The sequence below is a fragment of the Odocoileus virginianus genome, chromosome 12, assembly GCF_023699985.2.
Source record: "Odocoileus virginianus isolate 20LAN1187 ecotype Illinois chromosome 12, Ovbor_1.2, whole genome shotgun sequence".
NCBI lineage: Eukaryota > Metazoa > Chordata > Mammalia > Artiodactyla > Cervidae > Odocoileus > Odocoileus virginianus.
The window spans coordinates 9,995,453-10,008,219 of NC_069685.1; the positions used below are offsets into that span (position 1 = coordinate 9,995,453).

Consider the following 12,767-nt stretch of genomic DNA (forward strand, 5'->3'; position numbering starts at 1 on the left):
CCAGTACTCTTGCCTGGAAAATCCCATGGATGGAGGAGCCTGGTAGGCTGCAGTCCATGGGGTCATGAAAAGTCAGACTGAGCGACTTCACTTTCACTTTTCCCTTTCATGCATTGGAGAAGGAAATGGCAACCCACTCCAGTGTTATTGCCTGGAGAATCCCAGGGATGGGGGAGCCTGGTGGGCTGCCGTCTATGGGGTCGCACAGAGTCAGACACAACTGAAGTGACTTAGCAGCAGCATTGTAAATCCATACCGGAGACTCTTGGATGACCAGGTTCACTGTCAATGAATGGAGTATTTTCAAAGGAAACTCTTTTCTGAGCAGTAGCTCTTAACATTGGGCTCAAAATATTCAGTAAACCATGTTGTAAACAGATAGGCTATCATCCTGGCTTTGTTGTTCCACTTACAGAGTACAGGCAGAGTAGATTTAACATGATTCTTTTTTTTTTTTGCCTTCATTTATTTATTATTTTTTATTTGGAGGCTAATTACTTTACATCATTACAGTAGTTTTTGTCATACATTGAAATGAATTAGCCATGGATTTACATGTATTCCCCATCCCGGTCCCCCCTCCCACCTCCCTCTCCACCTGATCCCTCTGGGTCTTCCCAGTGCACCAGGCCCGAGCACTTGTCTCATAACATGATTCTTAAAGGTCCTAGGAGTTTCAGAATAGTAAGTGAGCACTGGCTTCAACTTAAAGTCACCAGCTGCACTGGCCCCAGCAAAACAGTCAGCCTGTCCTTTGAAGTTTTGAAGGCAGACATTGACTTCCCTCTAGATATGATAGTCCTCGATGGCATCTTCCTCTAATATAAGCTTGTTTCACCTACATTGAAAACCTGTTGTTTAGTGTAACCACTTTCATTAATTATCTTAGATCTTGATGACTTGCTATAGCTTCTAGAACAGTCCTTGCTACTTCACCTTGCACTTTTATGTTATAGAGATGGCTTCTTTTTTTAAACCTTATGAACCAACCTCGGCTAGCTTCAAACTTTTCTTCTGCAGCTTCCGTGCCTCTCTCAACCTTCATAGAGCTGAAGAGTTAGGGCTTTGCTCGCATTAGGCTTTGGCTTAAGGGGATGTTGTGGATGGTTTGATTCACTAAAACTTTCTCCATATCAGCAATAAGGCTGTTTTGCTTTCTTATCATTCATGTATTCACTGGAGTAGCACTTTTAATTTCTTTATAAGAACTTTTCCTTTGTATTCACAACTTGGACAACTGGTTCAAGAGGCCTAGCTTTCAGCCTGGCATGATTTCCTCACTAAGTTTAATCATTTCTAATTTTTAAAATTGAGAGACATGTGAGGCTTCCTAGGTGATGCAGTGGTAAAGAATCTACCTACCAATGCAGGAGCTGCAGAAGACACGGATTCCTGGGTTGGGAAGATCCCCTGAAGAAAGGAATGGCAACCCATTCCCGTATTCTTGCCTGGGAAATCCCATGGTCAGAGAAGCAGCCTGGTGGGCTATAGTCTATGGGGTTGCAAAGAGTCGGACATGACTTAGTGACAAAGCTTCCTTTCACTTGAAAGCTTAGATGCCACCGTAGGGTTATTAACTGTCCTAATTTAAAAATTTTTGTGTCTCAGGGAATAGGGAGGCCCTAGGAAAGAGAGAAAGATAGGGGACAGCTGGCTGATGGAACAGTCAAAACACACATAGCATTTATTGATTATGTTCTCTGTCTTATATGGGCATGGTTCGTGGAGCCCCGAAATAATTAAAATAGTAACATCAAAGATCACTGGTCGCAGCTCACTGTAAGAAGCATAATAATAATGAGACAGTTTGAAAAATGGTGAGACTACTAAAATGTGACATCAGGGTGCCTTGTGCTCAGTCATGCCTGACTCTTTGTGATCCCATGTACTGTTACCTGTCAGGCTCCTCTGTCCATGGGATTTCTCAGACAAGAATACTGGAGTGGGTTGCCATTTCCTTCTCCAGGGGATCTTCCCGACACACAGAGACATGAAATGAACAAATGCTATTGGAAAAATGGTGCTGGTAGACTTGCTTGATGGAGGGTTGCCACAAACCTTTGATTTGTAAAGAATGCAATGTCTGCAAAGTGCAATAAAGTGAAACATAATAAGGTATACCTGTACCTTCAACCAAAAAAATCTTCCAGTCTTTGCAGAGAGGACCCATATGTGTTTATTGTGGCCTACTTTCAACACTAGCCTTAGAGCTGTAAAGTCAGTAGGAGGTGAGAGTTTCAGAGTTTTTTTGGGGGGTCTTCCTGAGCATTCACACAACCTTATGCATGCATTTGGCCTTTGACCTTCTCAAGACTTTGTCAAAGCTTTGCAAGTCCTTACAGGACACTCATTTTCCTCACAAGCTTTTTGTTTGGTTTACTGTTTGCCGCAGTTACAAATGATCACCTTGGCAGCAGCAACCTAAGACAGTAGACTATAAGGATTTTCAACAAATACCCCTGGGAAGGAGCTTTAGTACTAGGCTAGTTGCTGTTCTCATTTAGTCACTAAGTTGTGTCTGACTCTTTTGCAACCCCATGGACTGTACCCCACCAGGCTCCTCTGTCTCTGGGATTTCCCAGGCAAGAATACTAGTGTGGGTTGCCATTTCCTTTTCCAAGGGATCTTTCTGACCCAGGGATCGAACCTGTGTCTACTGCATTGGCAGGTGGATTCTTTACCACTGAGCCACCAGGGAAGTTTGAATTAGGCAAAATAGGTATATGCCTTTGAGTCACCATTCTAGGGAGCCACCAGGCAGATCAGAACAAATAACTAATAACAATTCTTTACTCCTTCTGGTACCAGAAATGCAGGCTGTTATTTTTCCAGCTACCACTGATATAAGGAATGGGAGATGGGACTGGAATCCCACTAGTACTTACTAAGAACCAGCTATTTTCCTTGAAAAAATATTTTTGCCAGGTTGTTGCAGGCCTTTGGCTAATTTCCAGAGTTCAAAGAAAGTTGATTCTGACAGTCTTTTTTCTAGTTTTCATTGCTTTTATGGAGGGGTGGAATTTGGAGTTCCTCACTTTACTATTTTCACTGATGTCACCTCAGCCCATTTTAAACCTTGATAATAGCTAATCTAGAGACAAAAAGCACTGTAGGAAACTAATAATTAAAAAAAAAAAATCTTTGTTGCTATAGGACAGACTAGAGAGTTCAATTTTGTGGCCAGGACTCAATTGTTGATGGAACCTCTATCTTTGACATCTTGAGGAATCTTAGTTTATGGCAGCTGTGCAGCTAAGATTCTCTTTCTAAGCTGTGCCAGAAAGAGTATGTACAAGTGTTCTAGGCAAAGCCAGTCCCTAAGAAGGCTTAGTCCAATATGACCCTCAACTTTTCGGATTCTTAAACGAGAAAGCATTATGTCCAATTCTCAGAAATGATTCACACTAACCAAACTCATCATAAACTAATTTATAAATAATAATATCAATACATTCTTTCATAATGTGAACTGTTACTGGCAAAACAATCAACATCTGATCATTTTGGAGTCACTGTTTCCCAGTGTGTCTGTACCTTTGGAAGAGAGCAAGCTGAAAAATTGCTTGGCAAGCAGGGTAGATAGAATAATGTTGTTTTGTTGTTTAGTTGCTAAGTTGTGTCTCTTTTCAACCCCATGGACTGAGGCACGCCAGGCTTCCCTGTCCTTTGCCATCTCCTGGAGTTTGCTCAAATTCTCATCCATTGAGTAGGTGATGGTACCCAACTATCTCATTCTCTACTGCCCCTTCTCCTTTCGCCTTCATTCTTTCCCAGCACAGAGTCTTTTCCAAAGTGTTGGCTCCACATCAGGTGACCAAAGTATTGGAACTTCAGCTTCAGTTTCGGCATTAGTCCTTCCAATGGACATTCAGGATTGATTCCCTTTAGGAGTGATTGGTTTCATTTCTCTGCAGTCCAAGGGGCTCTCAAGCATCGTCTCCAGCACCACAATTCGAAAGCATCAGTTCTTTGGCACTCAGCCTTCCCTGGCGGCTCAGATGGTAGAGAATCTGCCTGCAATGCAGGAGACCCGGGGTTGATCCCTGTGTCAGGAAGATGCCCTGGAGAAGGGAATGGCAGTCCAGTCCTGTATTCTTGCCTAGAGAAGTCTATGGGCAGAGGAGCCTGGTGGGCCACAGTCCAGGGGGCTGCAAAGAGGCGGACATGACTGAGTGACCACACTTTCACTTGTTTTCCACCTTCTGTATGGTCCAACGCTCACATCCATACATGACTACTGGAAAAATCATAGCTTTGACTATATGCACATTTGTCAGCAAAGTGATGTTTCTGCTTTTTATTTATAATATGCTATCTAGGTTTGTCATAGCTTTCCTTTAAGGAGCAAGTGTCTTTTAATTTCATGGCTATAGTCACTGCCCACAGTGATTTTGGAGCCCAAGAAAAATATCTGTGACTGCTTCTACTTTTTCCTCTTTTAATTGCTTAAAGTTATGGGACTGCATGCCATGATCTTAGTTTATTGAATGTTGAGTTTCAAACCAGCATTTTCACTCTCCTCTTTTACCCTCATCAAAAGTCCCTTTAGTTCCTCTTCACTTTCTGGCATTAGAGTGATATCATCTGCATATCTGAGGTTGTTGATATTTCTCCCAGCAATCTTGATTCCAGCTTGTCATTCATCCAGCCTGGCAATTCACATGATGTGCTTTGCATAGAAGTTAAATAAGAAGGGTGACAATATACACCCTTGTCATACTCCTTTCCTATTTTGGAACTAGTCAGTATACTTTCCACGTCAGGTTCTAATTATTGCTTCTTGACTTGCATACAGATTTCTCAGGAGACAGGTAAGGTGTTCTGGTATTCCTGTCTCTTTAGGAATTTTCCACAGTTTGCTATGACCCACACAGTCAAAAGGCTTTAGCATAGCCAATGAAACAGAAGTAGATATTTTTCTGGAATGTCCTTGCTTTCTCCATGATCCAACAAATTTTGGCCACTTAATCTCTTGTTCCTCTGCCTTTTTCTAAACCCAGCTTGCATATCTGGAAGTTGTTGGTTCATGCACTATTGAAGCCTAGCTTGAAGGATTTTGAGCATAATCTTACTATCATGTGAAGTAAGTGCAACTGCATGGAAGTCTGAACAATCTTTGGCATTGCCGCTCTTTGGAACTGGAATGAAAACTGACCTTTTCCAGTCCTGTGGCCACTGCTGAGTTTTCCAAATTTGTTGACATATTGAATGAAGCACTTTAACAGGACTGTCTTTTAGGATTTTAAATAGCTCAGCTGGAATTCTATCACCTCCCCTAACTTTATTCATAGTAATGCTTCCTGAGGCCCATTTGACTTCACACTCCAGAATGTCTGGCTCTAGGTGAGTGACCACACCATCGTGGTTATTCAGGTCAATAAGACCTCTTTTGTACAGTTCTTCTGTCTATTCTTGCCACCTGTTCTTAGTCTCTTCTTCTGTTAAATCCTTACCATTTCTGTCCTTTATCGTGCCCATCCTTGCATGAAATATTCCCTTGATATCTCCAATTTTCTTGAAGAGATCTCTAGTTATTCCTATTCTATTGTTTTCCTCTATTCCTTTCATCATTTTATTAAGAAGCCCTTCATATCTCTCCTTGCTATTCTCTGGAACTTTATTCAGTTGGGTACATCTTTCCCTTTCTCCTTTGTCTTTCGCTTCTCTTATTTTCTCAGCTATTTGTAAAGGCTCTTCAGACAACCACTTTACCTTCTTGCATTGTTTTTGCTTTGGGATGGTCTTGGTCACTGCTTCCTGTACACTGTTATGAACCTCCATTAATAGTTCTTGAGGCACTCTGTCTACCAAATCTAATCCCTTGAATCTATTTGCCACCTCTACTGTATAATCATATGGGATTTGATTTAGGTCATACCTGAATGGCAACCCATTCCAATATCCTTGCTGGAAAAATCCCATGGACCGAGGAGACAGGGTCACAAAGAGTTGGACATGATTGAGTGTGCACGTTGTTGTTGTTGAATAGCCTAGTGGTTTCCCCTACTTTCTTCAACTTAAGCATGAATTTTATAATAAGGAGCTGATGGTCTGAGAATAATGTAGCTGGGTGTTATTGTAAAATATTTCTTCTAGATGGGGTACCAGGGAAAATGTCCATCTCTAACTCTGGGACTCATTTGTAAAATGTCAATTGCGGTCACTGCTTAAAAGTATTGGTGTGAGGATTAAGTGGGATTACACATGTGCATGAATCATGATTTCATTACAAGTGACAGAGACAAATTCAGCTTTAGCTTAGACACAAAGGAAAACTTCATGATTCACAGAATCCAAGGAATGACTGAACAACCAACCCATAATACCTTCCTCTTTGTCCCCGTTCAGCTTTACTGTGTTAGCTCTGTCCCCTGCAACTTAGCCTAGTTTCCTCCATATGAAGAGGAAATGGTCACTGACAACTACCAGGTTTTACAACTTAGAAGTTGGCCACCAGAGAGTCTACTTTTTTCCCGTTTCATTCTTACTTCTTGTTAGAAAATATTTGGGTTATACCCTCAAGCCTGAAGAAATCAACTGTGGCCAAAGGATTGGGAACTTGAAAGAACATGCAATTTTCCCACAGGATCTACGGGGCTTAAGACAATAGGAGAAAGTGAAAGTGAAAGTCGAGCAGTTGTGTCCAACTCTTTGCAACAGGAATTCTCCAGGCCACAATACTGGAATGGGTAGCCTTTCCCTTCTCCAGGGGATCTGCCCAACCCAGGTCTCTTGCATTGCAGGCGGATTCTTTACCAGCTGAGCTACCAGGGAAGCAAGACAATAGAAGAAAAGTGTGGTAAATTGTATTGTTGTCGTTTAGTCACTAAGTTGTGTCCAAGTCTTTTGAAAACCCATGGACCACAGCCCACCAGGCTCCTCTGTCCATGGGATTCTCCAGGCAAGAATACTGGAATGGGTTGCCATGCCCTCCTCCAGGGGATCTTCTCTACTGAGGAACTGAACCTGAGTCTCTTGCATCTCCAGGATTGGCAGGTGGATTCTTTACCACAGAGCCACCTGGGAAACCCAATAATCTGGTGAAAGCTAAACACAGGTCCCAGAAAAAGAGAGGGAAGATGCTGATTGGTGAAACATTAAATTATTTAAAACAGTCCCTACAATACAGAATGCATTCAATACAGACTCCCCTGAGAAACATCAATAAATCCTAACTTTCTGGACTTCCCTGGTGGTCCAGTGGTTAAGAATCCACCTGCTAATGCAGGGGACACGGGTTCAATCCCTGGTCTGGGAAGATCCCACACACCATAGTCAAAAGCCCATGCACCATGACTCCTGAGCTCAAGCTCTAGAACCTGTGCTCAAGCTCTAGAACCTGTGCTCTGCAATAAGAGAAGCCATCACAATGAGAAGCCCTTATACTGCAAGGGAGAGTAGCTTGCATTCACTGAAACTAGATAAAGTCCACATAGCAATAAAGACCCAGTGTGGCCAGGAAAAAAAACTCTAACTTTCCAACTTCCACTTTCAGTGAGTCACAAAAATTTCTCATTACAAAGGTGAATTACAATATACTGAGAAAACATAATTTATTCACATTCCTCAGATTTTATTTATTCTGTATGCTGCTACCCTGATTGGATTTAGGTGAGTCTCTGGTCCTGGTAACTCATTGGAAGTGCAGTCTTAGTCACTGGGCCACCAGGATAGTCCCCATCAGACATTTAATGACTTCATTAATTCTAGCTGTTACTCAGAATGCTGCAGATAAAGAATGAATAAGGCATACTTCCTGAGTCCCAGGAACTCACTTTCTAGTCAAGAGGATAAACACATCTCTTCATTTATACAATTGGGCTTCCCTGGTGGCTCAGTGGTAAAGAATCTGGCTGCCAATGCAGGAGACGCAGGAGATTGGGAAGAGCCCCTGGAGAAGGGAATGGCAACCCACTCCAGTATTCTTGCCTGGAAAATCCCATGGACAGAGGAGCCTGGCAGGCTACAGTCCATGGGGTTGCCGAAGAATTGGACAGGACTTCGCGATTAAAACCAAAACCAAATGTGCTAAAATGGAGCTATGGGTAGGTGACTATGAGAAATCAGAGAAAGAATACTTTGCCTAAATTAGCAATTTGGAGAAGTGGAGAATTTTGAACTAAGTAAAGATGATATGGAGTGAGCAGAGCATACTAGATGGGACACATTATGTAAAGGGAGGGAGAACTACCGTAGCCAAAATGTGAATGAAGATAGTGAAGCAGGAAATGTTGGAGACTGAGGCTAGAGGGGTTAAGTGGGAGCCAAATCATGTAGCCTGGGCTTACTTGAGGAACTTAGACTTAACTTCATAGGGGAGTGACTTCACACTGGGCTCAACAAAGCCCCTCAGGCTTCACTGAGTGGGGGAGGGCGTGGAAGCCCTGGGCGTCGGAGCTCTGGTTCTGACGTCTGCCTCAGTGGGACCAGCTCAGTTAAGCCCCTCAGGCTTCACTGAGTGGGGGAGGGCATGGAAGCCCGTCTGGGCGTCAGAGCTCTGGTTCTGACGTCTGCTTCAATGGGGGTAGCTCAGTTAGGCTTTATCCCTCTGCTGCTCTGCTCAGTCGCTCAGTCGTGTCCGACTCTTTACGACTCCTCTGTCCAGGCTCCTCTGTCCTTGGGACTCTTCAGGCAAGAATACTGGAGCGAATGGCCATTCCCTTCTCCAAGGAATCTTCCCGACCCAGGGGTGGAACTCGAGTCTCTTGAGTCTCCTGCATTGGCAGGCAGAGTCTTTACCACTAGCACCACATGGGACGCCTCCTAACCATTATCCCATCATATGAAAAATAGTTCCCTGACCTAAAGGTGTTGGGTGTTGATCAAAATCTTACACGTAAGGGGGTTGGAGAGGGTATCTTTCGCTTGGAAAGCATGAGTCCTGAATAGTTTAAGCCGACTGCTCTGAAGACAGATCACAAGATGAGTTACTATTTCCACAGGGCCTGTAATAATCTGGTTCACATCCAGTGAGCACCTTGCACAAGGACTAGGTCACAGGAATCTTCTGTGAGCATTACTTTCCACCAAGGTAAAAAAACCTGTGGGTTTGCCACCACAATTTAAGATTTATCCTTTATATTGCACCAAGAAAAACACTGTATTTGCTTCCTTTCCTTAACTCAATTGTGGGAGAAAACTGAATTAAGCACTTACAGCTCTCAAGGCAGATGTCAGTTTATTTGGGAGGCAGTAGGAAGAGGAGGAAAGACTTCTTGTCTCCTTTCCCCTTTCCCCTCTCCCCCACCCCTGTTATAGGTCTCCAGGTCCAAGTAAGACTCAGGTAACTGACAGGCGATACAGCCCCTCTTGGGTGGAAGCCTGTCTCCTCTGAGAACCATGAGTTCCCCTCCAGGGGAAGCTGGAGTAAGAACAATTAACTCTTACTGAGGGCTTAACATGACCTGGGTACTATAACCGTGGGCTTCCCTGGTGGCTCAGAGAGTAAAGAATCTGCCTGCGATGGGGAGACTCGGGTTCAACCCCTGAGTTGGGAAGATTCCCCTGGACAAGGGAATGGCTATCCACTCCAGTATTCTTGCCTGGAGAATTCCATGGACAGAGGAGCCTGGTGGGCTACAGTCTGTGGGGTCACAAAGAGTCAGGCCTAACTTAGAGACTGACACTATTATTACTACTAACTTATTTAATCGTTACAACAAAGCTAAGAGATAGGTACCGTGTGATCCTCATTTTATGTACAAGGAAATTCAGGTCTAGAAGTTAAGTAACTTGTTCAAGATGCCTCAGTGGTAAATGGCAGGGCTAGGGTTCAGATTCAGACAGTAGCCTCTGACAATCACTGAGCTAAAACATCTCCTTACAGAGAGCCCTTTGATGTAAAGGGTGTAAAAAGTCAACACCAGAAAGCCTAGCCTGGGACCTGGAGTTGGCCTTTTTTGGGGGCTGCTCTGGGCCTTCTTGCAGCATGGGCTTTTCTCTACCTGCAGTGAGTGGAGGCTACTCTCTAGTTGCAGTGCATGGGCTTTTCACTGTGGTGCCTTCTCTCGTTCAGTCACTGGTTGCAGCTCCCGGACTTTAGAAGAAGTGAAGAGAAGTCGCTCAGTCATGTCAACTCTTTGCGACCCCGTGGACTGTCGCCTCCCAGGCTCTTCGGTCCATGGGATTCTCCAGGCAAGAATACTGGAGTGAATGGCCATTTCCTTCTCCAAGGTGCTACAAAAAGAAGTCGAAACTGTGCCCTTATCAACTCATTAACTTCCACAGGTCTGAACTCTAATTGGGTCAACTATTTTATTTTGCTCAGGGAGGACACTATAAGTAGACATTCTTGGGGTTTTTAGCTACTAAGGAACCCCAGATCTTTAATGCATTCTCAAATAGCACATTCTAAATGTGGACTGTACAATTCACACTTGGTACAATCTAGAACAATCTCAGTGTGGAAAGTTACACATTCAACATGGCTCTTGCCTTTCCTTTCCTGAGGGAAACCTTTGATTAGGATTTAGAATTATTCTCCACAAAACTTACTTGTTTAAAAAGTTTATAACACACTGCTCTAGGTGCTGGGGAGTCAATGAATTTGCGAAATTTGCTTTTTAGATCATTTCAGCTACAGCAATGAAGATGAAAGATGAATTTAAGAGGTGCATGACTGAAGCCTAGGGGATGAGAGGCCATTATAACAGACAAGGGGAAAGATTAAAAGATGAATGCAGGCAGTGGCAGCAAGTAATCAGAGGAGGGGGAAGGTTTTTTTTTTTTTTTAAATTTAGGAAGTCAAGAGGTAAAACTTGGTAATTTCACTGATTATTCTCCATTTGTGCTACAGAAGCATTTTCTACCTTTCTTTGTCCTGCTCTGTGCCCTGGAGGGTGACTGACTCTCTGGACTGTGTCATCTAAGATTCTATGCTGGCTGGCTTTGGATTGGGTTCTGCTAGTAGGAGGCATCACTAAGAGATTGGTAGGTAGGGGGGAAAAAAAAGGTCAGGGAATTCTCTCCTCTGCGGACGGCCATACTTCCAGTTAGGTGGCCTCTCTTCCATACCTACAACTCTTTCCAGGTTCTGGTAAAGTAGGCCTCTCCTTCTGCTTCTTCAGGACAAAGGATGGTAATAGCTTCCAGGTGTTGCTGGTCTCTGGACACCTCTTGAGCTCTGCTGATTCCCTGAGCCTCCCTGACCTCTGTCAACACTCCTTTGATTAAACTCTCTTTAACTGATGAGCCCTCTGAGTTTTTTCCTGCTGGGACCTGGACTAGCCATGATTGATGGGGAACAGGGAGAGGAGTGCAAAGAGTTGAAGTGACTCCCAGGTTTAGATTTTTTCCTCTAAGTGGATTTTTAGCATTTTTCTGAATGCTTTGTCAGGACATGCTCTATTCAGATTCCTTGGAATTCATCTCTGGCACCAACATTTTGGTTGGTATTTCCAGCAGGAGACTCTGGCAGGTTCTCCAGAACCAAGCACGGTTGATACATGGATTTCTCTTTCACTGCCTCTGAACTGTTGTCACACTAGTATAAGCCCCAGTACACTCAGATTTTCAACTGAGCATTGGTTTTGCTGTTGTTAGTTTTATACCTAACTTTGAGTTCTAGATTTTGAAATGTACAAGGAACAATTAGAAAGGGTTGCATAAAACAACAGCAACAAGAATCCTAATTACAGTAAAAGCTTTTTTAAAAATGGAAGAAACTGGGAATATTTAGTGAGAATCCATTAATGCAAATGTTAATAACCAAGCAGTTGTACTATGGCTGTAGTGTTTTGTTGATTCAATTATAAAATTTTCTCTCCAACAAATTCAATATGATGAACATTTTACTTTTCATCATACAACAATCACTTCAATTCCAAAGAATTTAGTTGGCTCTTCACAATTCTTGTTAAGCCATAAACAAATTATATTCCCACTCCCCAAACTGCCTTTATGCCTATATACTGCCTACTCTACGTACTTCAGATACACCAGCAACCCTACAGAAGCCTTCCCCAAGGAACAGGAGAGTGAGATGAACTGGAAGAGTAAGACTGACATCTATACACCGCTATGTGTAAAACAGAGAGCTTTCGGGAAGCTGGCGCACAGCACAAGCTCAGTTCGGTGCCCTGTCTCAGAGGTGTGGGATGGGGGTGGTTGGAGGGAGGCTCAAGAGGGAGCGGACATATGTGTATATATATAGTTGATTCAGTTCAGCTGTATAGCAGAAACTAACACAACGCTGTAAAGCCATTATACTCCAATTAAAAAACAAAACAACCTGCCCCATACCCTGCATTCCTGGTATGCACATTAGCCTCTCCAGGGAGCTCTTTAAAAAGACTCATTCCCAGACTCCACCGCAGGCCAATTAAATCAGCATCTTTGGAAATGAGGCCCAGGTGTGGATATTGTTTAAAAGCTGCCAAAATGACCCTAAAATGCGCAGAGCTGAGAACAAGACTCCAAACCATAGAACATACAAGATCACTCGAAAAACATAGGGTTCTCCTCAGAAGATATAAACCCAAGATACCTTATGTCCAGTAAGCTGTTTAATCCCTTGTTAATGAATTTCCTGTGAGCCTTCTTCCCCCTCTTAACCTTCAACTTTTGCACCCTGGGAAGCGGAGAGCCCTTCAGTTGGCTTTGCTTCCTTGTTTGGCATATGTAGTTTGTTGACAAGCTGCCTAGAACACTGTGAAAGATAACCACAATTAAACCTGCTTCTGAGTCAGCAGTGGTTTTCCCCATCACTGAGGTTTTTCTTAGAACCTTAAAAGAGGGTGAAAAAAAAAAAGCATATAAATGAAGGAATC

The 12,767-nt window shown here is 43.2% G+C and overlaps 1 protein-coding gene across 1 annotated transcript in view; it reads right to left on the reverse strand.

Annotated features, from left to right (window-relative positions):
* Positions 1 to 10,157, reverse strand: part of ARHGAP10 (Rho GTPase activating protein 10) — a 410,479-nt gene extending 400,322 nt beyond the window's left edge. Inside the window, exon 1 of the mRNA XM_070474785.1 lies at positions 9,945 to 10,157. The gene's annotated coding sequence lies outside the window, so the exon portion shown is untranslated. The remainder of the gene's footprint in view (positions 1 to 9,944) is intronic.
* Positions 10,158 to 12,767: the final 2,610 nt, after the last annotated feature.